At 42.9% G+C, this 27,107-nt stretch overlaps 1 protein-coding gene and 1 pseudogene across 1 annotated transcript in view; one reads left to right on the top strand and one right to left on the bottom strand.

Moving 5' to 3' along the window:
- The window catches only part of LOC142932019 (transmembrane protein 178B), an 85,195-nt gene that overhangs the window by 8,846 nt on the left and 49,242 nt on the right, over positions 1-27,107 (top strand). The gene's annotated exons all lie outside the window — the stretch shown is intronic.
- On the bottom strand, positions 6,096-6,213 carry LOC142932062 (5S ribosomal RNA; annotated as a pseudogene).

Genomic DNA, 27,107 nt, shown 5'->3' with positions numbered 1-27,107 from the left:
GATGCGGTTTGGGGGAGGCTTAGCTGAGGATCCACTGCGGCTCCCGGGCCTTGCAGATCCCCCGGTCTCCATATGGGATAGGAGGATGATGACTATGGGGGGAGATAACTATTAACAAGAGGGAGGGAGGGTGGGATGCAGAAAACGTGAGGGAGCCGAGGCTTAGAGTGGGTAGGTATTTATAGGAGTGTGGCCGGAAGTGGGCGAGTGGCTGAGGTGTGGTCCTGCTCCTGAAATTCAGCTAAGTTTTATCTCCAATTCACTAGCTTAGGACCCCACCTCGGCCGGAGCGAGCCTTCGTCGGTTGTTTGGAGTGTTGAGGAATGGTTGATGGAGATTTAGCCTGATGCGGTTTGGGGGAGGCTTAGCTGAGGATCCACTGCGGCTCACGGGCCTTGCAGATCCCCAAAATAAGTCCCCCTGGGGAGCAGGTTGCCTGCCCGTGCGCTGGTCGTTTGAGCTGGAGAGTGTAAAGTTGGTAGGCGTGGGAAGATGGGTTATCGACGGTGGAGTTCTGCTGGTCGATGGTCGGCAAAATCGAGTGAGGATTTGTGGGTTTAAAGACGGCGTTGGATATGGCCGAACCGATGTTGGACGGTTGTCTGCAGGAGGGCTGAACTTCCGGAATGAGAAACGAGAAAGCCATGGCGTTGCGGTGGCCCAGACGTGAGCTGCATCGAGGACGCGCCCTTGGCGGACGGGTGTCGCAGCGTCATTTCATGATTGGGTAAGCGACTGCTAGGTTGACAGGAGTTGGACTTGCTGGGCCATCCGTGGCCCCACGTAATGGCTGTGGCTACTATTGGTCAGATTTCATAGCATGAGGGGGAACGACTTGGCATCTGCTTGCGAGATCCGAGGCTGCTCTACGGCAAACGTCTTCCGTCGTGGAAACCCCCCAAAGACGGCAGAGGGAGCGGCATCGTTGTGTTGACCAATTGTGTTTTTTTGTTTTTTTTGCCTGGCGTGACTTTGGGAAAGTTGTGAGGAGTTGGCACGGTTTGCTTTGTTGCTTCCATGCTCTTAGCAGGCGGACTATGGTCCAGTTGGAGGTCTCAGCTGGTGCGTCTTCAAAGGGGGACCTGGCTGAAGCGCGGAGGGGTGGCGACGTCTTTAAGCGCAGCGTGCCGGGTAGCCGGAGTTGTCGGAGGTTCGTTCCCGAGCTGGGTCTGGAGTGAGCGAAAAAGGAGAGAGCTGGATTTCCGTTTCCGTTGTCTACATCTGGAGGTGGCGGGTCTCCCTCTGCTACCGAGATGCGAGTTAAAGGAGGACGGCCGTGAGTCTGAATCTTCGTATTGTCGGATTCTGGCGGGCGGATACGGCTGGTCGGCGAGGTGGAGATCGGCGGGTTTGGCTGCCTGGACCCTCTCGATGGCGGTTGCCGGCGTCTCGTGGGCGGCAGGTCGAGTGCTTCCCTGGGCTGTACGGGTGGCCTCTGGGGAGGCGAACTGGTCGTCGTCGTCGGATGGCCTGGTGGACGGCAGGTCCATGTTTTAGGCGAGGTAAGGTTTTTTGTTTGGTCTGCGTGGCATTCCGGTTGCGAGTGCGTTCCGGTTGCGAGTGCAGAAAACGCGAGCGAGCCGAGGCTTAGAGTGGGTAGGTATTTATAGGAGTGTGGCCGGAAGTGGGCGAGTGGCTGAGGTGTGGTCCTGCTCCTGAAATTCAGCTAAGTTTTATCTCCAATTATTAAGCGACATTTTAAACACAAGAACCAGGCAGCAAGCAGTGAACAGCTGTGTTCGTGTGGCGTCACTTCCTTCTTCCCCCCCCCCCCCAACCCGGGTCCAGAACCCCTCCTACACTCCGTCACCGTCCTTCACTCTTGTCTCACAAACACACACACACACACGCGAGGGCGATCGTCTCGTTACAGATCAAACGTGACTGTTGTAAAGTGGAGCTTCTCGTGAGGACCAAGACACGTCTTGTTTGAATGGAACACTTTACTGTCTGAACTGCAGTATTACAGTGTTACAGTGAACACAACGCGCTCTTGCACCCGACATGTGGTTTTCTACGTATTAACATTGTTAGCGTCAAGAACACGTACCATTCTACTTCCTGTCTCTTCAAAGTAAAAGCACTTCCGTTTTCATGCTCTTCACAATAAAAGTAAATCATGCAATCAAACAACAGTGACAATATTAAAATACATATTGTCGAGTTTTTAAAATGTTTTGTTTGTAATATGTATAATAAGCATCATTTAGTTATTGCTACTGAGAATTTAACAAACATAAAAAAAGAAGTAGATATGTTTGCAGTTTTCAAGGTGTATATTTAAATTGCATCTCTTACACACATGAAGATAAAGTTGTGAACACCGGCTGAATATCTATTATCAGAATCATTATAACTGTGTTATAACTGCTACTGTGTAAAGGGAATACTGCTGTTAAAAATAACCTTATTTGTTTAAAGTGTTTGCAAACCAAATGTTATTGACCTTTTGTTCATATAGCAGTACTTTTAAAAGAAAAGTGCGCAATACACTACTTTTGAATTCATCATTGAACTTCGCCATAACAATGCGATTAATCGCGATTAAATATTTGAATCGTTGCCCAGCAGTAATAAAAACACAATACACAATGTTAACCACATTAAAAGTAGCACCAGGTACTCGATGGTGAGGACTGAATCATGGTTAGATAAATAGATCGGTAAAATACTGTGCAGAGGTAGCAAACTGGCTTCAAAGGCAGCTTTCCTTTTTCATTAAGATTCATGGCAACAGGGACAAATCATTTTTTCAGGGATTTATTTTGTACAGAGGACTCTGTACAAAATAAATACTGTAACTGAAATACAATTATTTGATAAAGCCTCAAGGTAACTGGAATGTTTTCTTATCTTTCATGGGAAGCACATTATGAAGATCCAGTATGAACGGGAGGAATGTTTACAGCAAGCAGGGATGTCTGGGACAAACATTCGGTTAAGAGGACCTGCTCCCCATGTAGATATCAAGTGCTCAATCTAAGCGAACAAAGACATAACCATTCTGTGTTTCAGGTATTATACACTAATAAAAACTTATATTCCATTTCTGCTAATAAATCCCCTGAATTCCTACAGTGTCCCCTTTAAGTCATTACAAACCTGGTTTTAGACAACAGTGAAACGTGTGGAAATAAATAAATATTCATTTGAATATTATTTTATTGTTCTGGCATCTTCAACATTGCCTGTGGAGGTTAGTTCTGCAGGTTAGACATATAGCCTCAGTACTTCTAAAATCATGGTAATGGTCCTGCTTACAGCCTATATTACATAGCATCAGTGGTATATTCCCATAACACTAACACCAAGTGCCAATTCTCAACAGGACGTTAAATTGGAAGATGAAATATCTATCTGTTGCGCAAGAACACATATTAATATTCAGTGCATATACAGACATTATGGCTTCATACAACCTGCTGTGAAGCATGTATGTAACAGACTGTGGCATGCCGACATAGAGCAGGCAGATTAAAACATGCAGCAGGTTTTGATTCATGCAGCCTCAGATATGGAATTGCCCTGACATGTGGCTGATGCTCAGCAGGCCAAAGGAATGGCTCTGGCATTTGAAAGACATCCATTTCTTTCTGAATAATTGGTTGAGGCAGCATCTGAGGTGTCGAGCTCCAGCAAGCTGCCTCTTCTCACCAGGATCTCCTCAGCAGACACAGAAAATACATGCAGATAGGCCTCTACACACAGCACTCATTAAACTGCTCCACAGCAGACAGTGATTGCCTGCCTCCCCAGCTCAGAACGTGCTGCTTTGTTTGATTCTGCAATGGCTCTTTTGTCACCTTCATTTGCCAAATAGTTATTTTTTTCTTTGTTTATTCAGGCAATTATACATGACCAGACACAGATATGATGCTCTTTTAACCACTGCAATCTTACATGCAGTATCCTAAAGCCTGAAAGGAAAATACTAGTGCTGGGCAACGATTACAATTTTTAATCTCGATTAATCGCATTGTTATGGCAAAGTTCAATAATGAATTCAAAAGTAGTGTATTGCGCACTTTTATTTTAAAGTACTGCTATATGAACAAAAGGTCAATAACATTGTGTGTAAACACTTTAAACACATCAGGTTGTTGTTAGCAGCAGTGTTCTCTTTACACAGCAGCAGTTCTATCTCTTCACTATCTGTGCTCAGTGTGTGACTGTGTGTGAAACGTTCCACTGCTGTGCAACAGGAATAACATGTTTCAGCACGTTTCATCTACATGTGTGTGTTGTGTCTTCATGACAGTCAGAGCATGTGAATGCAGCTCTACTGTTCATCACTATGATGCTGTAACTCAGAGGTGATGATGGTGACCCAGCGATGTCCAGTAGTCTCCAGTGAGAGCAGCAGCTGCTGCTCGTTGTAACGCCGTCGCTTTAGTCGTCCTCTCCTTTTAATACAACTCGTGTGTTCTTCTGGTGACGGTGCGTCTTGAGGCTCATACGTGACGTCATTCGTTGGGATCCTAAAGCTGCGTTCACACCAAACGAGACGTGAACGCACCTTTAGAGAGCATTTTGATTGGTGTAGATTATTTTTTTTTTACCTAGCTTTGTTTTTTTAACACTCACCGTGTGATGAAACTCTTTGTTGACAAAGAAAGGAGGATGGAGTTTGTCTTTAAGTCAACTGCGTTTGTTTTTTTACATCTAATATCTGAATGGCCCTTGAGTGTGCAGCAGAATGCGTGTTGCTGCAGGTCTGCTGGATTGATTTGTTGCTTTGTTGTCATATGAATATATGTGACTGGTTCTTGTGAGTTTGTTCTTGTCATTGTGTTAATTACATTGATTTGGACTAAATGCATTGTCCGTTAATTTAAGAAGCATACCGTCATGCGCGGAGTTATTGTCCGGACAATTGAATCTGTTTGGGCTGTTTTCTTTAACAAAGCAAGAATGATGGTCTGGAGGAATGGGGATTGTGAGGTGATTGCTTTAGCCTGTCTGAATCAGTAGGAACAGCTAAGCGCTGCGGGGAGAGTTTGTCGATTGTTTATTGTGCCTTTTATGTTTTATATTTGTTAACACCATGAGCAGGAGCAGTGAGTATGCTTTCAGGTACTATTAGATTTGACCTTGTTGAGTTTCATCGTTATGATTGTTAAAATACAAACCAGTACAAGACTACGCTGTCAAGGCATTCAAGTTTGGTTGCAGCATTAGCACTGCAGGTTTAGGCACATTTAGAGTGATGCAATCCATTGCAGGTTTCATGCTAACTGGTTGTGAAATCAGTTTTGTAGGACATTCCACACTGACAGAAAACCCTCTGTGGTTTGCTGTGATCTGCCCTGACTGCACCGCTGCATCTGGCATCACAGTGCATGGCAGGAGATGTGTAGCTGCCGCTGTGGGCTCGGATCATCACTCTGATGACAGGCAGCCTCGTGTCTCTTTTCTTTTTTTAAAGCCCAGCTTTGAAGAAAACAAAGGGACAAATTGAGACCATGGTGAGTTGATTAATGGAAACTCAGAAAAGCGTAAAAGAAAGTATAGACTTTAAAAAATGACACATCCAGCATCTATCCCTCCGCACATTAAAGCGCATTAAATTAAATTAAATGCATGGAGAACCTTTTTTGAGTAAGGAAAAGTTTGTCAAGAGAAGCATTGATGATGGATGGATGCCCATGAGTGGATGTGATCACAGTGTGTGGAAACAAACACTGACATCATAACCACCTAAAGCCTTTTTGGGGCGCTGAGCAGGATTGAATTCTTCATGCTCTCCCAACACTCAAGAACATAAAGGGCATTTGCACACCTGTGGTTTGGTTCATTTTGTCTACACCAAGGAAAAATAGTTGGCCAAATAATTATTGTAATTAATCATTTAAATTCTTTTCAGGTTAATTTTCACACTATCACAAACAAACCACGAGTATTAAAGAAGAAGAAGAAGAAACATTCCTTTATTAGTCCCACAGTGGGGAAATTATTCTCTGCATTTGACCCATCCCTGTATATATAGGGAGCAGTGGGCTGCCAATGACAGGCACCCGGGAGCAGTTAGGGGTACAGTGTCTTGCTCAGGGGACACTTCGACACAGGACACGGTGCAGCCGAGGATCGAACCGGTGACCTTTCGGTTATGGTATTCCCAGGTGGTCTCCCATCCAAGTACTGACCAGGCCCGACCCTGCGTAGCTTCTGAGATCAGACGAGATCGGGCGTGTTCAGGGCGGTATGGCCGTAAGGCTGTAAACATGACGTCATGTGACAGATAAGTCATCTATTGGACAGTTGTATCAACAGTGTAAGGAACTCTGGAAGGGATATGGAAGGAAAAAAGATGTACCGATCTCGCAAAAGGTTTGGATTTAGCGAAGCTTTTCATTTAGGTCAACCTAATAAAAAGATCAAATAGAGTCAATGTACTTATGGGTCAGGTTGGGCAACATGGAAACAACCACAACAGTGGAGCACACACACCCATGGGAAAGGTTCATAGATATTATTTTGAGATTGGCCTCAACAAGACAAATGATGTCTCCTTAGGGTGTCCGTATCAATGCTACATGGACTCATGAGGGCTAAATCCAAGAGTTCCTGAGATAGTTACAGTGGTCGCTAATTTGTCTCTCAATGTATTGTGAGAAACTGCTCAAATCCAGGATTAGGACTCAAACATCTGTTTCAATTCATTTTGACTTTCCGATCGAGCAGGGAGTCACTGCATTCACAGCCATACCTGTGACCATGGATGCCCAATTATTTGCATAAATATACATGGCACTTCATCAGATAAACTTCTTGACAGTTCACGACCAGCAGATACATTTAATAGTATTTATTTTTTAAATCAAATTAAAACCACATATCTACAGTATTATCACAAAACTGGTCAGTTCAGAACATGAATAAAAGTTCTGGGGTCTGCAATGCAGTTAGATTGTCACCTTTCACATCAAGCCAAACAAACCAAACTAAACAGCTGACATGATACTTAGAGATGATGTTAGTGCTGTGTTCTGTGGTGGTTGTATATAGTGCCATATTCTTGCTGTTGTCATGCTATTAAATTAAGTTATGACAAAATGTAGTTTTAGGAATACTGTTCAGGGTCAAGAGTAACTATATTTAGGACTTGGGTTTAGATTAATAAAAAAAGAGCTGCTGTCTGTTTCTGGGGCCTCAGAGGACCATCGGCTGCCTGAAGCTGTTCTCACACTAGGATGGCCTGCTGTGACAACATGGGCCCATTATGTTAGGTAGAAACAAAATGTGGAGCGAGCAGACAAGCTAAACTCAGTATCCTGACTCAAGCTGGATCCTCCTATAAGAAGGCCTGATACTTACAAGCAATGAGCTGCTGCTTCAAATGTCACCATTCAAGCTAACATTGCTGTCTTCTTAAGAGTCTGACTTTGACTCTAGAACTTACAGGTCGGTCTACTACCAAAGGTCAGTGTAGGTTTCTTTTATCCACGACCATAATCTTTCCCTAATGGTACCCAAGTACATGTGGATGGCTTAAAGGAGCATTGTTGTTTTCAGTTTGTGTTTTGATGAAAGATCAGCAACACAAACGTTGTATCCTCCATGAAAAACACAAGAGGTGACAGATAGCCCTATTCATATTGTTAATCGCTTTAATTTAGTTACTTTAAATAATGTGTTCTTAGGCTAGGAAAGTACTGATTGTTTTGTCTCTTTGTGTAAGTAGTAGTAGTAAGTACAGCAACTAAAATCCTTTAGAAGCAGGTATTTTTCATGCAGGCGTTTTTCATTTGAAAGAAGGTTATATTAAAGGTTGGTTTATAAACAACTAGCTCACTGGGCTGTTGTCTGTTAACCGGAGGGTTGACGGTTCGATCCTTGGCTGGAACGTGTTCTGAGTCCTAGCGGCTCCCCGGGCGCCTGTCATGGTCAGCCCACTGATACAGGGATGGGTCAAATGCTTGTGCACAATCCAAAAACAACTCGTAAAAATTTAGAGATGGCAGAAACTCTTCTCAGATTATTTTTTGTTAATGGTCAAATGGGTTATAAACCAAACGGCTCTCTGTTTTAAATATGAAGTCTCCAGGCCATCACATCAATCACATCTGATGACATCATAAGGGTTATATTCACAGGCTGAGTAGTACTAACAACGACTAGTAAACTGATCTTCAGGTGTACTAGTTGATAAAATAACCCTGATGATGTCATATTGATGTCATCACAGTTACCTCAGGTTCAACTTGGAGACTATAAGTTTAGAAGAGAACTTTTCAACTTTTAAACAGAGGAAGTGTTTGAAAGCCATGAACATTGACCAAGAAAGTTATTTTTAAAGTAAAATGCCATTGGGTTTGCGTTATGGGAAATGTAGGATCCAGTCTTGGGGGAGCTTGACCCCAAGACTGAAGGTCAGGATATGTCAGCCTTTGCTGCTTTGATTTTGACAACTCTTCTGTTGCATCTTTCTCTTTTGAGTTCCTAAAGTGTGTCTGAAATCACTCACTCCCCTACACAGCAGACACTAAATAGCTCACTCTTCTTCAGTGAGAAGAGCCATGTCAATCATCAACATTTTGCTTAATCACTCTCAGGTGTAATGTGTCCAAACTGTAATCTATAAAATCTGACACACTGCATTGTGGGTTTTTCAGAGGAAGGTAGTGGACATTACATTGTGGGATCTTCAGACACAAATAAAATGGCGGGCAGTAAGTGTAGGGCACTATACAGTAGATAGAGAGCAATTTTGGACACAGACACTATGTCCTCTACCTAAAGAATACGGTTTAAACCGGACGTTCCAAGGACAGTTTCCAACACCTCAATAAACACAAGTTATGAAAAATAGAAAACTGTTCCAAATGTCAGCAAGTCCTGCAAATAAAACAACAAAATAGCCGACAACATTTATCACTGCCCTCCAGAACGACAGTTTTTTCTGATCGAATCCAGCAGGACAACATCATTTCACAGCCTGCAGCATGTGTGGAAAATGCTGTAATCATTATTTAAATATGATGTGCAAATTTCATACTTCCAACTGATTCCACATTGAATCAAGGCATGGACAATACAAGGGAGGGGATTAAGCAAAAAACATCAGAGGAGGATGAATCCAATCAAACAGCCAATGACACTTAGCCTGTTATTTTAGAAACAGGGCCAAATTCCCTTTTACTACTACCAACTCCCATCTTTCCCTTCTCATGCAATGTCAATTCCCCATGCCAAAGGGCACTGTAATTGGACTTGGCTATTGAGGCCTGAAAATCAATTCCTTCTATCAATATGTGGAATAACCTTCCCTTTTTCTCTCTGTGGTTTAGCTTATCAACCATCACTCCACTATTTTATACTGTTATGGTCTCTGAATGCAGGACGCAAAGCTAGATTTACAGAGTAAAATTCAGTGACATCAGGTATCAAGAAGTGTGATAGACTTCAATATACTGTTAATACTGTGTATGATATTAATGTCATAGGTTTTAGCTAATGCAGTTAATCAATGGTGGTAATGTTGAGCAGTTTTAGTTTCCCCGATGGTGTAGGCTGGTTGGATCTGTCATAAATGTCCAAGACTATGAAAGATTGCTCTACAATTTGCTGCGGTTATTCCTGGTCCCCAGATGATGTTTTCTTAACAGTAAGCATGCTAATACTCTAAGCTAAGATGCTGAACATGGTAAATGTTAATACTAAGCAACAACATGTTTGCATTGTCATTGTGAGCATGTTAGCATGCTGGTTTTAATATTTAACAAAAAATAAAAAATGTAAAAAGTTAGCATGGTCTGTCGACTCTTAGTCTCTGTCAGCAGAATATACTCTACATTTTTAATTTTATTGTTGGATTTTTTGAGTGAACTATATCATGCATAGACTGTCCCCAGGTACCCTGTTCAAAGCAAGTGCTCTGGAAGACAGGTAGGGTAGTATAACGAGCGACATAATATGCATAGAGAGGAGGTTGGGGTGGATGGACAGATCAAACAAACACAGAACTTTAACCCAGGAGACCGCTTTCTTTGTCCTGTATGAAACCATGTCAACGTTGACTTATTTACTTTGATTACTATACCTACGTATGTAACTCAACAAATGTATCCATTTTAACCCAAACCACAATGTTTTCCTAAGTAAGTCATTTTCATTGAACATTTTCAGCGACCATAGTGTCATTTTAAATGTACTGATCAGAATCAGAATCAGAACCGTTTATTTTGTACATACAAGGAATTTTACGTGGTGGATAGTGCGTAACATTAAGCAATCAACACAGTGCAAAAATCAGAAACATATTCAAATGTACAATAAAATATAAAATATAGTGCACAGAGAAACAGATAACAGTACTTTAAACAAGTGTAGTGTAAGTGTAATGTAAAAGTGTCAGGTGTATTTAAATATAGAAGGGATCTGCAGGGGAGTGTATCAGTAGGAAATTGTCCCGGGGATGACAGAGTCAGTGGGGGTCCCGGGCTTTGTTGATGAACCCAACTGCAGATGATTTTATATTTTTCAAAACATTTGCTTCACAAATTGACTGTGGCTCAGTGGAGAGCAGGGTTGTCCTTCAATCAGAGGATCTGCTATCCGCTAGTCGCATGTCGGTGACACTTATCCCCAAAAGTGCTCCCATAGCTCTGTATGTGAATGTTAGTTTGTCCTGATGGCAGGTGGATGGTAGCCCCTCCATCAGTGTATGAACGGGTGTGAATGGGTGAATGACGATATGTAGTGTGAAAGCGCTTTCAGTGGTCGGAAAGACTAGAAAAGCCCTACACAAGTACAGACCATTTACAAGCAGCAACAATAACAGCACTCAGTGTGAAATGTGATGACAAACAGTTATCAGTGTCACCAAAATTAAGACAAATATTGAATATTGAACAATAGTGAATTAAATAACAAACTGTGGCTGACAGTTTTCAGTTTTGGTTCAACAGCACTGCCTGACAAACTCAGATCATATCTGTTGCTACACATTCTAATTTCATCAACAACACAAAATACAGTGACAAGCAGAAATCAAGGATAACACCTCAACCACAGAGTGAAAACTGTCAGGTTATACTATCTACATGAACACAGCCAGTTTAAGATCTGTGGAGGACCAACTAGAGCCAGTACTTGTGTGAAGGTAGCATCCTTGCAATCCATTATCAACGTGCAGGGTGTATAATGAACCACAGGCAGTCTGTGATGTAGTTCTGGGTTAGCACACTGCTCAGAGCTGTCTGAGCTCGGCTCCAGCTGTCTCACAGTGTGTAGACTGACCAGAGAAATGTGTTGATATGAATTTCATATATGAGATTTGACGTCTGTGGCTTGCATTGGCAAGCTTGGACATGTTTTTTTTCTACGTAACACTTTTTTAAACAGTGGTATGTGGGGGTTGGATATGATATAACTAGACATTTACATATATGTAAAAGTGAGTTGAGTGGTGTAAATTAAGCACTTGGTTTTGCCTTGGAATGGAGTTTCCCTGAGAACACACATTTTGATGAAGGAACAGACTTTGACAAAACACCAGTCCCTAAGTAACAAAGGATATAGGGTGTGATATGTTGAGCAGATTGTGAAGCCCTTTGAGGCAAATCTTTGATTTGTGATTTTGGACTACATAGATAAAATTGCCTTACATTAAAGAGTAAGTCCGCCCACAAATTCTGCTAGAACCCTCCCTTCCAGTAAATGTGAAAGATGCATCAGAGGAGTGGGGGGTAACATCTGCGTGGAAAACACAGCTACCTGGGATGTGACAATGCGGGGATGTGAGGCACAAGTTCCGAGGAAAGTTCTCAGTACATCCATGGTGAGAACACAGGCTACACTGTCTGACCATAGCCCCTTTTCTATAGACATGCGCTGGCTTGTCTTTGTAGGGATTTGCATTACCATTACAACAGGCCTACCCACGTGAAGGTTTGTCTAACTGTGGCTGTAACTGGTCAAAACAACAGCTAAAACCATGGATTAACACATTTTCTTTCCTATGTCCTTCACAATAAAAGTCCCCCCCTTAATTTGTGATTTGAAAGATTCTGTTAGGAAGCAGCAAAATCAGGAAATGTTTTCAACGAAACAGTGAAGTAAAGCAGATATCTGAAAGTACAAACGGGGATACAATAGAGAAAAAACTTCATACCACAGAGATTCAGTTAGAAGCAACAAAAGGACAGAGCTGGACACACAAAACGTCTTTCTCTCTCTTGCAGACATGAGTTGAGTCTTGTTCGCAACACAGAGTTGTTTGACGGGGAGAAGGGGGATTGTCACAGGTTGGCTGCCGCCGGTGAGATGCCGCCACAGCCCACTTGGAGGTGGGTCTGGCAAATGTATGCCCGACTTTGGAGATGCTCATTTCGGCGTGACCCGTCACTAAAACTGGTAATGGAAACGTAAATCAGTGCTATCATTTGACTGAGCGCAGTTCCAATGGAAAAGCCCCACATGACCACCACTCAGTGTAACCGAGTAACTACATGTATACATTAGCCTGCCAGGTTAAATTAGCTTAGCTGTTTGTGGCCTTAACGCTGATATTCGGTGAGTTTTGTCATATTGTGTGTTTGTGTGTATGTTTTGTTGAGTTTATTTTTTTTGGAGTGAATCATCCATCAAGCAGCTAAGAATTAATAATGTGAGCACAAACAACTGATCATTCTGAAGCGAGTTCGTCTAGTAAATAGAGCAAAAAACAAGTGCACCTGAAAACAAACTTTGACAAGATACAACACATTTTTATATTTTGCTTTAATAATAAGTATTTTATTTTTCACTTTGAGGAGGGATTTCAAGGATGAGAATGATATTATCCTTGAAATTATAGTGTCAGAAAAATCAAGGAAACTTTCCCTATGTAGCGGGGCCTTGGGGCGGGGTGGGTAAAAATTATACATTTTTACCCACCATGAGCCACCACAGAGTCCCAGGTGCCAAAAAGGAGTGAGGCCAGGACCACAGGTGCCTTTTATATGCTGGCACTGATTGGGGGAGGAGCCTAGCCTGAGGGCTGCGTTCACAACCCTACACTTCCTTCTCTGGAGAGCATTCCCCACTACAATCTACCCCTAGTCTTTGAATCGGCGTCCCGACGATTGGGACCTACTATCAGGGCCTAAAAATGGCAGAAACGCTAGGCACGGGTACCTGAGAGTTCATAGCCCCCATTGACCTTCTTTTGACTGTCTGGGGTAGGTGATGGAGGTGATGGAGGTTAGGATGCCTCCCAGCATTGGTACGTGTGGTTCTTCTTGTGGATGCCTTCCTGTTGCCTGGGAGAACCTTGACTGTACCTGGTAGTTGATTTGCCTGGTGCCGGCTTGAAGAAAGTGGCACCATTGCCTCTGGCTGATTTGATGGAAGAGAGGCATGAGCATGCAGATTTGGTTGGAAATTCGACTGGTGCAGTTGTACGTCCAGCACGAACCATTCACTAACCGAAGACTCATCTACAGGAGGGGGTTCTGTCTCTTGGGTTGGCTCACTAGGACAGTTAACCACACAAGCCAATTTACTTTTTATTAGTGAATGATAGACATGTTTTACCTTATGAGGGTCATTCATCGGGGCAATAGTGTACAACGATCCTCCAACTGCCGGAGCCCTCAGCACTTTGTACTCTACCGAGCTCCAGATGTCTTGGATCTTATGACGGCCTCTGACCCCAACATCCCAGAGGTAGACCAACTGACCTTGCAGGGGGACATCTCGCACACGTTGATCATAGTGCTTCTTACGCTGAGCAGCTGTAGCCTTGAGGTGCTTGGTAGTGCCCTCAAAAGCATGTTGTAGCTGGGTTTGGTGTTCCACAATCCAGTCATGGGCACTACCAGCTACAGGTTCCTGAACTCTGCCCAAAAGGAAATCAACAGGTAACTGAGGGTCTTGCCCAAACATCAAGAAAAATGGAGACTCACCGGTGGATTGGTGCGCTGTGGTGTTGTAGGAGAAAGTCACTTGTGGCAGATAGCACGACCAATCCCTCTTCTTGGTGACTGGCAGGGTGCGTAGGAGGTTGTGTAGGGTGCGGTTGAACTGCTCACATTGGCCATTACCAGCTGGATGGTAGGGAGTGGTGTGGCTTTTGTCAATGCCGTACATACTGCAAAGCTGTTGGATAAGATTGCTCTCAAAATTCCTGCCTTGGTCAGAGTGGATACGACTTGGCATGTCAAATTTGCAGAACCACTCATTGACCAGCACCATGGCCAGTGTTGAGGCCCATTGGTCGTGTGTTGGAACTGCCTGAGTGTACTTTGAAAATACATCAATCATGACCAGGACATTCTCCATCCCATTCTTCGACAGCTCTAGCATAGTAAAGTCAACAGCAAGTATTTGATTTGGGTGAGAAGCTAACAAATGGCCCATGTAGGCGCAGGTAGCCGGTTGAGTGTGTTTAGCTAGCTGACAATGTTCACACTCCAGACACCATTGCTTAATGTCATGGTGCATTCCAGGCCAGTAGCACCACTGATAGACCAAATCAGTTGTCCGTTCTATGCCTTGATGTCCATGTTCATGATGTAGCTGATACAGGACCTGGCTCTTGAGCAACATTAGTAGCACCAGCTGGAAGATGTCTTCTTCCTTGGGGCGGCAGATTGTGCGATAAAGCACCCCATCGTGTTCCACTATCCGGTCCCACTGTCTGACCAGCACAAGAGCTTCCTTGGAGGCCTGACGTCATTCAGCTGCCTCAGGGTCCTTCCTTTTGGTCCAAAACCCCAGGAATTCCTTGACGATAGGGTCTGCTTCCTGTAAAACACGTAGGTCAGACTGAGTGTGGCAGGGGAAAACTGAGATGGTGGCTTGTGTAGCCTGATTGGTTCCAATAGCCTGCCGGAGCAATTCTGGAACTTGGATGCCAGAGGCTGCATAACCCGATGCACTGACTGGGTGCTGCCGGAAAAGGGCATCTGCATTCTGATTACTGCGACCAGGCCTATACTTGATGGTGAAATCAAAGGCTGCAAGTTGTGCAGCCCAACGCTGTTCCGTGGCACCCAGCTTGGCTGTGGATAGATGACTTAGAGGGTTATTGTCTGTATACACCACACATTTCTGTCCCAGGAGGTAATCTCTGAATTTTTCAGTTATGGCCCATTCGAGGGCCAGAAACTCCAATTTCATAGAGCTGTAGTTGCTCATGTTACGCTCTGTAGGCTTAAGGCCACGGCTCACATAAGCTATGGGTTTAACCTTACCATCCTGTTCTTGTGAGAGCACAGCACCTAGTCCACTGTAGCTGGCATCAACCTCTAGGATGAACGGTATGGCGAAGTTAGCATAGGCTAACAACCTACCCTTAGGGCCCTCAAAGCCCTGCACACACTCCTCCGTCCATGCAGCAGGTAAACTTTTTCCTGATGATTTCTGTGATTTTGAGCCAGTCAGTTCAGCAACCAGGCGATTCAGTGGGGCAACAAGCTTGGCAAACCCCTCAACAAAACGGCAGTAGTAGCTTGCAAATCCTAGGAAGGAATGCAACTCAGACCCATGGTAAGGTCGCTGCCACTTTGAGACCGCTTCCATCTTGCGAGGGTCTGTGGACACACCATCCCTGAATATGATGTGGCCCAAGTCTCTCACCTCTGATCTAAAGAAGGAGCACTTTTCCAACTTAGCTTTGAGGCCCTCCTGCTGCAATCGGCCCAGTACAGCATCCAGGCGCTCCACGTGCTATGCTACAGTGGAAGAGAAAACAACAACATCATCCAAGTACAGTAACAACGACTCACAGTGCTGATCTCCAAAGATCCTCTCCATTAATCTCTGGAAGGTACTTGGGGCATTGCACAACCCAAATTGCATCCGGTTTCACTTGAACAGCCCAAAGGGGATGCAGAATGCAGTCTTCATTTTGTCCTTTTCGATGACTTCCAGAGTCAAGAACCAGCAGGGCCCCTGACAAGGTGTCAAGGCACTCTTCAATACGGGACAATGGGAATGCGTCCTTGCGGGTCTTGCTGTTCAAGAGGCGATAGTCCACACACAGACGAGGGCTGCCATCCTTCTTCTTTGCCAGCACAATGGGAGAGGCAAAAGGGCTACTTTCCCTGATAACCTGTGCCTCAAGGAGCTGGTGGATGTGAGTCTTTGCTGCCTCATACTCTGACAGAAGAATGCACCTTTATCTCTGATGTACAGGTACCTCATCCACTAAAGCAATTTCATAGGAAATGAGATTAGTGCAACCTATATCTCCCTCATGGGTAGAAAGGACACCACTGTACTTCTGCAGTAAGGACCTGACCTGACGTTGCTCCGGCTCGTTGAGTGCTGTTGAATCAGCTGCCGCAATCTTGTCCTGCACCGTACTGGTTACAGTCTGGGAGGAAACTGTGGCTGATATCTCTCTCTCTTCAAGACCTACGGGTAAACTCACCAGGTGGGCATGACTCAAGGTACCCAAAACAGTGCGAGGGTACATCCTGGGTCCCTACATTTACAATGGGGATATAAACAGTACCTCTTATTCCACGGATCAGCGCTTGGGATGCTAGTAACCCTGCAGGTAAGCCATTGCTAAGGGGCTCAAACAAAGCATCATCTGCCAGGTGATGTTGGGAGCATGTGGCTGCCACCAATTTCATTGCACCCCCTGGGACTCTGCAGACCCTCCCTCCCTTCACTTTTACACGCCCTGAGCAATCAGTAGGGGTGTTAGCCTGGACCTGGTGACACTGCTGGAGAGCTTGCTTAATTGGGGTTGGAGCCTGCAACACAGAGGCTAAGTTAAAAAGAGCAGGACCATGCTGTACAAACATCTCCCAGTAACATCCTTGATAATATTCATTCCTAGTACACCAGGAACTACAGATATATTGTGTGAAGGATCCCTGACCACCAACACCCGGCTTTGCAATAACTTTATCACAAAGCTGCACATCCAACACAAAGTAGCCAACATACGGTATTGCTAGCCCATTAGCAGCACTTAGCCTCAACCAGTTGCAAGAACAAAGCTTTTCTTTGCCCCAAGGTACAAAATGCTCTCCGTTATGTTTGAGACCATTGACCCTGTGTCAACAAGGCATGGAACCCAGACTCCACCCATCAACATGGTAATGTTTGGACAAGCCAACGAGGCTGTTGGCACCTCCTACAAATGATAGTTTTCATGCGAGACTTCAACTGAGTTCTAGGGACATTGTTAAGGGCTGCAAGACTTCTGGTAAGCTGATTCAACTGCTCTTGCTGATTCCTCAGAATTTCCTTTAGTTCACCTAGCTCAGAGCTAACAGAGGAGTTACCTGCCTTGCCATAACCGGGATGGCCTCCCTGAACAGAGTGCTGAAAACCAAATGCCACAGGGACAGAGTTGCTTCTGCTCCTCCCACCCCCTGGCCTCCCTTCTCGTTCCCACCTAATGGCCTCACCACGGACATCTATCAAGGTGGCAGTAGGGTGACCCCGGCAAACTGCTTGAGTTCTCTGCGTAGGTAACAATCAGACACATGAACAAGTAACACGTCCTTGTTCATTAACCCATGTGGGGTCCTTTTGACCACCTTATCCATTAGACACATGAGTGCATGAGAAAACTCTTGTCGTGTTTCCCCCTCTTGTTGCTTTCTGGAAAAAAAATCTTCCTGCAAAGACACATATGACCTAGTACACTCATACAATTCCTACAGTATAGCCAAAATCTGGTCAGGATCTTCCCTTTCCTCCTGAGACCGGTACTTAACCTCTTCACTTGCCTCTCCCTCTAAATGATCATAAATGAAAAGTGCTTGTTCAGCTGGTGACAGATGCCGAGCATGTATACAAGACTGGACCTCTTCGACCCACTCAACAATGCTTAGAACTGTCCTACCCCTAAACATGAGGCACTTCCTGTCTCTGGGAAGATATATCAGTCTCTCTGTTGATGGAGCATGGACCGAAGGGTGCCCAGGGGCAGAAGAACTTGATGCGTCGCTGGCCCCAGGCTGGTTGACTTCCTTTTCCTGATGCATCCATCGACTCTCAGCTTGTTTTTCTATGTGTTTTTGACAGGACATCATCAGACAACTATTATCACATGTTTGCACAAGAGTTATGTTTATGTGGGCATAAAGTCAGACTAAATCTTGCATTGGGAAGATTTCCAAGTCTTTTGTAAACTCACCAGCATCTGCATCTCTGCTCCTCCAAGGTTACTGAAACATGCTGTGTTAAATGAGTAATTTGTTTCCATAAAAGCAGTAGGCCTTGCTGTCAACTTACATTGAGATGAAATAAAATAGTGCTCAAATATAAATAACAGCCACTGTGTTCGGAGTAAGACTGAGTCGCTGCAGACTTTGTGAGGAACTTGGTGACTGTGACAGAGGTGCTAGTCACAACAAAAGATTGAACAAAGGTCCCTTGGGCCTAATGATATTTCACTAAAGGTTAAAAAAAGTAGTTCCTCAAGGACCACAAATCCAAATGCACCAAAACACTGAATAATTTTAGCTACTCCTGGAGTATAATTGAATAAACTTTAAAACTGAACTAGGCAAGATTGTTTTGTTTAAGTCCTTCAAGCTTTCTGTGGCTGGAACATTGAGGAGCAGTCTGACACTGTAGATTCATTCTATTCATCACATTTAATTATGCAGAGGTACTGCCACTGTTGTCAAATTGTCTCTACAATGAGGAAGAAATACATTCATCTAGTACAGTAGTTAGCTACAGGCAGTTGCATTCATTATTGGATCTTCTGACTCTCTCTTTTTTGCATTATCCTTGACAAAGACTGACCAACAGTGTAGTGTGGTTGGGTTATAGGATATACCTTTTTAGGGTTGGGGAAAGTTCGTGGTCAGGGTTTGAAGAAGCTAACGTTAACTGATGCTAGGAAACAGGATGTGAACAGTCGTCTGCTGTGTCGTAGTCGAACACTTTCTTGGCTTGCTTCCATTCACCCCAACATAACAAAGCCACTTTAGTTTTTGCTCCTGACAGACAACAGTCACAATTAAATCGGGTGTTCACCTGTTAGTTAAAGCATCATTTTGTTGTATTAAGACATTCTGTGTCCTCTGTGAGGTGACAAAGATGGTGGACTTCTGTCATTGTTAGGGTTAGAGGAGGGGTAGGCATGTGGGGGAGGACAGCAAAGCTGCAATCTATTCATTATTACACCCCCTTCCAAAATCCTCAGAGAGATTTAGGACTCCCTGTTAAAGATGGCTGGTTGTCATTTGTTATGGGGGGCTGCCACAAAAACTGAAAAGCAGCCCCAAGACCTCCAAATGAAACGACAGCACGACGTGTGGATGCAACCTTACTGTATGATCGGCAATAATGTCATCACCAACCAGAGCTCTGTCATTTCAGAACTGCACTGCAGTGATGCAGCCTGTTAATTATAGGGATCTTCATTCACTCCTGGTTGTGGTATACTATCATCAAACTGAACTAGATAGGTGGCTCTGGAGTGCTCCTTCATGAAGGACAACGGCTATATTTGCCCATTTGCTACGCAAGTAGAAACATGACAAACAACAAAACAAAAACAGTAGTAAATTCCTGTGCATTTTTTATTTACATCAGGAGGAATCATCATCAGCATGATTGATGTAAACAGAGTCCGCCTCCTCTCATCCCACTGGAGTCCTGCGTCCTCTTGCAGTCCGCCTGTCAAGTTCAGCTTGATCCCAGATGCCACGATGGAGCCAGGTCTTTGTAAAGATGTGAGCACAACAGTCACAGACCTCCCCTTGCTGGGTTAGCCTGAATTTTTCTGCGATAGGACATCAGCCAGGAGCAGATTGGGCGATGGAACAGCTTCAGATACCAGCTGGGTTAGCTTAGCTTCCATCTAGGCTCTCCTTCCTCTCTACTCCGCCTTCAGTGGCGTTTGGTAAGGAAGGGTTTACCTGGGTTGTCGGCCGTGGGCAGTTATCGTCTCAAGGTCAGATCCCCACTAATTAATCCGATCCCCACACTTCCTTCTCCGATGATGATGAGTGTATTCTGTCATATGCCATTAGTGCTCCAGTAGTAAACATAAAAAGACAACAAATTAAGACAAAAATGTAGCAAAATTCATGTGCAGCCGTTGTATATTTGGCCAACATAGAATATGGCGTTGCATACATAAACCAGAACACTTCCGATAACAAAAGCTTGTCCTGTTGCATACCGATTCTAGATTCATATGCAGATAATCTGAGATTACGTGTTAATTAGCAGTGATACAAAGCATATGGGTCATTAGTCTGTCAGAGACTGTCCTTTATCTTGACCATTATATTTTCCCAGCTTCGAGGTCAATGACCATATGATCTGATGGGTCAGTTAGGATGGAGGACTTAATGATTTTAAACAACTACTGTCTGACCAAATCCCAGTAACAAGCTTCGGTGCAGTTAAACAGCAGCCGCATGTTTTGTAGTAGGACAATCTAATCTTCTGGTAGTAATGTTACTTCCTCCTGCTCATTTCTCTTCCTATTATGCCTGCAGGACTAAATGCACCAATATATACAAACAGAACCAGTGTAACAGCCCTTGGCTGCTGTCTGGGTGTGGTGAAGGTGTGCTCAGAAGCTTTGGATGGGTGCTCGCACACAGCCAGGTTTTCTTGTCTTCAATTGGTTATTACAGACGAAGTGGGTCTGACCGCCCTGTGTGAGGCAGAATTAGGCCAGCTAAACGTTGACAGGACCATGCTGTGATGGACTCATCTACCTTCAATTAATTTCAAGCAAACACCATGGATGAGAACCCAAGAAACTCCAACAGATAACTTTAATCACCAGATTTAAAATTGTGATTATTCATATTATTTTTTGTCGATAGATAGGACTGGTGTAACTGAATGAGCTAAGCAGAGAATGTTACAACACACATACACAATTATGTTAAATATTTCTTAAAATCATACCATCTTTGGCATCCTGTGTTAAAGAGAAAGATCACCCAAATAAAAAGAAAGAAACAAGTGGTATCTGTCCATTCAGATAGTTTGGTTTTCATTAGAGATATCATACACATACAGTACCATATATTGGTCACTGCCTGAATCTGTAAAATTTGCTCTTGAATTTTCCAAATGCAATCTTTCAATGCTGTAAAAAAACATCCGCTCAATTCAATTCACCTCTTTAGAATTGGAGTGGAGGCATAACTCTCATACATAAAACCTTATATGGATGGCTAGTTACCACTAGATCAATGGTACGGACGGGACCCCAAAGTCATCATAGAGTAAATCTGAGGGGTGTCAAAGCTGAGGGGCTGTAAAGCAACACATGAAACAAAGGGTTGTGAAAACACTCGACAGGGCCACAAGTCCAAAAGGTTTGAACCACCAGAGAAAGAAGAGAAACTATTTGTTGGTTTTTGTCATTCGGGTGAACTGACCCTTCAATATTTTACTATCACTGCTCGTGTTTTTTAGCCTCCTAGGTACATGACATATCAGCAGGTTGGCAGCACAGTTTTGAAAGTGTTAGGTGTGCTAAATCCTCTAAATGGGGGTAATTACCCCTTTCACAGATACGTAAATCCACTGTGAGGAGTCACAGCAACACACTCAGCTGTCGTCCTATTCAATGTTGCTGTGATCTAGTAGTAGATTCATTTTGAGTCAACATGATATTGATAGAGGTAAAATGACAGATAGCAGGTGTTTGTGATACAGGGTGGTCAGGCCTTCAACCTTCTAAGGCCTCCAGCCTCCATCTGGCCCTGTGCATCATCCCAGCTGGGAGAATACAGCATCATGGCTGAGAGTGCCTCCCTGCCTGCTCGCCATTATGATGGGTTTGGGTGTGGGAGCAGGGATGAGGGACGTAGGGAGAGATGAAGTAGGTCAGACAAAATTAGACCATGCAGGGCTTGAACTGTAAGCAGGACCTCCCGTCTGGCAGGGAGCTGTCCAGCCTAAATATAATATATATAATATAAATGTAACGACTCCCTAACATATTGTTAACTAACTCTCTGCATTTGATTATTGTTTATTCAAGTGTAAAAATATTGTACATGCAGTTATATAAATGTAAAATTATATTTAAGCACATTTCTGTTATTATAAATAAATAATAAATAATTTTAATTTAGGGTTAAGAAATCCACATTACTCTATCAAAGATCAAACTTTTAAAGAAAATAGCAAAGACAAATATCATCAAACACAAGTTATTACATTAACTTTGTTCAAAGCTATTTGTGTCACCTCTCTGCATCACTAATGTCCCCGTCGTCATGGCATGGCAGCTACATCCAAGAGCTCCTCACTGAGAGTCAGGTCTTATAAACATGGATAGATGATCTGTGTCCGTGTTGTCTGTGCTTTCATCAACAGCTAATGAAGTACCTGCTCATCTCTTAGCTAGCTGTGTTGTTAGATTGCTGCTAGTTCCTGAACTCGGTCTGCGATTTTGTTTCTTCACAAACTGACATTTGTAAAAGTCTGTATCTGGTCGGAGCTCACCTGCTCACATACCTTTAGCATGCACTGGGCTGTAGCTTCTGTAAATATATTCTGCTGTGATTGCACTCTGCCTTTTAATTCTTGGACAATTTGATGTTTTTCTTGGAGGCTAAATTTAGCTCCGTGTTTGGTGTCAAAATGCCGACGTAAAGTGTATCCTTCATCACCGACACGCATCATAACACTGAAGACAGACCCGTTTTTCTCCTTCAAGCACAAACATGTATTCACTTTCCTATCTTTCATTACATTTTCTTCCCTCTGCATCAATTGTTCTCTTCGTGGACATTTTGGGATTATTTTTCGATCTTTTTCAACTCAATCACTTGTTGGAAAACCTCTTTACGGGCTGTTCCCTCTCCTGTCCACCTGTTGTGATAGTTTTAATGTCGGTACACAGACAACATGCTATCTCATAATTTCAACTTTCTATCTCATAACTTCGACCATGGGGATACTTTTATTTTCAAGTCTAACTATTTTTTTTCCAAAATAAAAAATAAAATAATTTTTTTTCTTTCTTTTTTTTTTTTTGCTGGCGGATTCGCGGACCACATAAAATGACGTGGCGGGCCGGATTCGGCCCGCGGGCCTTGAGTTTGACACATGTGTTTTATATGATCCAATGATATCTGCACACGTCTTGAAAACTTGATAAATGCACAATATTAAACCACCTGTAATCAACTACTGGTGCTAACATACTCCCTATTTATTCATTCATATTTAATCTAATAATACCTTGGTATGTCCTTGCATCATAGACTGTATATAAGAATTTCTTGCATACGGTCATTCTATTGCCTTGGCTTTTATGTTGAAATACTCTTACTTGACGTGCTTTGCGTCTCTCCTTAATGGCAAAAACTAAAAAGGGATTTGCAAAAAACAAAATCTGCATGTCATTTGAGTTTGGTTCTCACATATTTTCATTTTTGGATTCAGACAACGAAAACAGAAAATCGGCTGTCCTTTTGGTTTAAAATGAAAAACGAAAAAAACATGGTATTTCTGTATATTCTTTTATTCTAATAAACAATAAAACAAACTATCAAAACGTACACAGACCCTGTCCTTTACTGTTTTTTTGTTTTTGGTTAAAAACGTAAAACGAAAAAAACTGTATTTTTTCGAATAAGCGATAAAACAAGCGTACACGACCAACCTGTTCTTACAGTGTGTATGCAAATTCAAATGGCTCCATTTGATGCATGAGCGTTTCCAGCCTTATACCTATTAAGCAGCACTAATAACTACGGAGCGGCCGTCTGAAGTCACGGTTAGTGGCTTTGAGGAGGACGGACACAAAACAGAGAACTTTCCTTTTCTTATTAATGCTTATTTTATTCTGCCTCTGCACAACTATTGTGAAGTCCGCACACATAAACTATAAAGGAACAAAACATGAATTACTCTCCAGACAGAGACTTCAGCCACCAGCAGAGCTACGAGTGAGAACAGACAACAACGAAACTGAGGAAACGAGTGAGAGACGTGTGTTGACCACATTTATGGAACATAATCTAGTAAACCTTTATGTGTAAGTGTTGATTTTAAAGTAAATGTGATGTGTGAGAGAGAGAGAGAGAGAGAGAGAGAAAGACCTGCAGCACTGTAACAAAAAAAACAACTTCTAAAACTTTCCATGAACTGTGTCTGTTTGAGTTCATAGAGGAAGATTTTAGAGAAGATCTTAAGTATCAAACACGGCCTTTCATTATTAAAGACTACTTCATTACTCTGTTGTATTTTATTTACGAAGCAACCAATCTACTTCCTGTTTACACCGTCACCATCACGCCCAGTGTACGTGAAGAGTCACGTGATATTCGTTTTCAGGCGTTTTAGTCTGGACGGAGATCATTTTGAAAACGATGCTGAAACGCCATGTGGACGGAGAACGTTTAGTATTAGTGTGGATGTAGCCTTAACGTCTCACGGGGCTTGGTATGATTTTAACTCAGATCAGGCTGTTGACTACTTTGTAGGCCAAACTCTCAACTCCCTTTGTCCCAACCACATGGTGAAGTCCCAACACCGCACCAAAGTCAAATTACTTTTATTTAGACAATACCGACATCCGGACATCGGTGACCTCAATGTTGTGTACAGTCATGTTCATAAACATGTTTCATAGCAGCTTTATATCACGCTTGCAAAAATGCACAATTCAAAGTGGTTAACGGTGGACTGAAATGGTTAGGTTCAAGCAACTAAACTACTTAGTTAAGATCAGAAAAGAACATGATTTAACGAGAGTAAATAATTAACACAATTATTTACACAATTAAATATTATGACTTGCTATTGCATTTCACTTACTGATTCGTTATGTAAAGGTTTAAAGGTGAGCCTCACACTAAAATATATTACAACGTTCACTGAGGCAATAAATCAAATGAGAAGTAGGGTCATTTATATAGTATAGACTTCTATACAATCGGACTTCTTTTTGAAATCAGAGGAGTCAACCCTGTTGGAAAGACGTTTAAGGCCCTTGCGCATTGGCTTCACTTGTCAGATCCGGCGGCTTTTTGGACAAGGTGAGCGAATTCAACACATACATCACAACAGCAAATTGGACAGTTCTCCCCAGAAAAAGACAAGAGCACCTGTTTGTTCAAATGGTAAATAGACTTGTACTTGTCTAGCGCTTTTCCTCAGATTGAAGGACGACCCTGCCGACACAGTCGCCCCTCAAACCCTTAAAATGTGCCATATCTTTTGGAGAATTAACCTCTTGTAGTTGGGTGATTACTGAATGTACTCTCTCTGTAGCAAAGGTAGCAACATTTTGCCATATGCCTCAGTCAAGTCTTAGAGACATGAAAAATCAAAACTTTAAATTTCAAAATCTGATATCTGACAGATGAAGTGGAAAATGAAACTAGATGTGTTGGATTTGTCAGTGTTAGGATGCCTTGTCTATAGAGTTCACTACCGATGGGGATTCCTGTCTTCAGATTCTTACAAGCCAGAGTGTCTTTGATCCCCTGCATGAGGGGCAAAAACTTTGCTGTTTTTGTGGTGGGGGTTGAGAAGCTTCTTATATCTCTTGTTGTTTTCTGCTTTCATCTGCTCAAAATCTCGTGATTTAATGAACTGACTGCTTGCCAGGAGAGGCCCTGATTATCCAGCTTCCACTCTTTTATCTCAAGTACTTCTTCAACAATCCATCCAGTCCTGTCCACATTGCAGCAGAGGCACAGCCTTTTAAAACCCTACAACGTCAGTGCAAATAAACTCTCCTTTAGATTGTCTCTACTGATGGCTTCCTTCATGTAACACCTGTATGTGAGCAGTATGGAGTGGGGGCTTACTAAGCAGTGGTGAACTGCATTCAAATGAGTGCTCGTTGGGCAATACTGTAGAAGCCCATTGTCAGAATACTCTGAATAGCCTCTTATCAGGGTCTTCAAATCAATACCAGCTTCATGACTACTGCGCAAGACAGATCAGGCCAGAAATTCTGGCAGGTCCTGGGAGTTTTCTGTGGTGCCTTCAAATTTCATGATTTGCAGCTAACTTGAACTTAAATGGTAATTTACAGTGCTGCTTACTGATGAAAATCCTACTTTTCTTGCAGTGAACCACAAGAGGTCTTTTAGCATGCAGCCATAAAAGCCACCCAAAATATTATACAGTTCTTATACAGAGAATGTGAGATTAGCTGTGGACAAACACAGAGGTGCACACTCACAGACGCACGCGCACACACGACCAATAGCATGATCCTCCTGATGAATAATAATATCGTAGATAATATATCGTTATAGATAGTAATAATATAATAATGTAATTTGTATAACAATATACAACAGTATAACAATAACAGTCTATAATACTGGGGCCTTCTGCATAATTGATGAAAGTATTTTGTTTTCTTAAAACTTTTGAAATTGTGTGAAAAGATTTGAGTGTTCTTCTACTACTGCTTTTACATGAGTAGATAGATAGATAGATAGATATAAACTTTATTTATCCCCAGGGGGAAATTTGTTTGTAGCAGCAGCAATTTACAGAGTAAAATATAACTTATGGAATGCACAATATATACAGTACAATAAAATAACAAAGCAGATATTGAATTTGAAGGAATAGATTAATAAAAAATAAGATAAATAGAATAAAAAATAGAAATGCACAGTATGTACCATGAATAGAGTGGTATTAACTGGTAACTAAACAACCTGGACAGTAGAGCAAGGATCACCAACAACAAGCAACAACCGTGTAGCGTTGTAGTCATGTGAAGGACGATGATCTGGCCCGAGGTGTTTTATTATTAAGTCTTATTGCAGTGGGCAGGAATGTTTTTCTGAATCTGTCCTTGTGACAGCGGAGCTGGATCAGTCTGTTGGAGAAAGTGCTCCTCTGTCCCTGCAGTAGGTGGTGGAGAGGGTGGTCCGGGTTATCCAATATGGATAATAGTTTCTTCAGTGTCCTCCTCTCCACCACCTCTTCCAGATAGTCTTGTTTGCAGCCAATGATGGAGCCGGCCTTCTTAACCAGTTTGTTAAGTCTGTTGGTGTCTCCGGCTCCAATGCTGCTCCCCCAGCAGACTATGGTGAAGTAAAGTGCACTGACCACAACAGACTGGTAGAACATCTCCAACATCTTTCTGCACACGTTGAAGGATCGAAGTTTCCTCAAGAAAAAGAGTCGACTCATCCCCTTGTTGTACACAGCGTTGATGTTGGTCTTCCAGTTCAGTCTGCTGT

This window comes from Anarhichas minor, unplaced genomic scaffold (assembly GCF_050575085.1).
Source record: "Anarhichas minor isolate MPS153535 unplaced genomic scaffold, ASM5057508v1 ptg000055l, whole genome shotgun sequence".
In the NCBI taxonomy this organism is placed as follows: Eukaryota; Metazoa; Chordata; class Actinopteri; order Perciformes; family Anarhichadidae; genus Anarhichas; species Anarhichas minor.
Note: the sequence above shows the minus strand (reverse complement) of the source record. Positions and strands in the feature narration are given on the sequence as shown.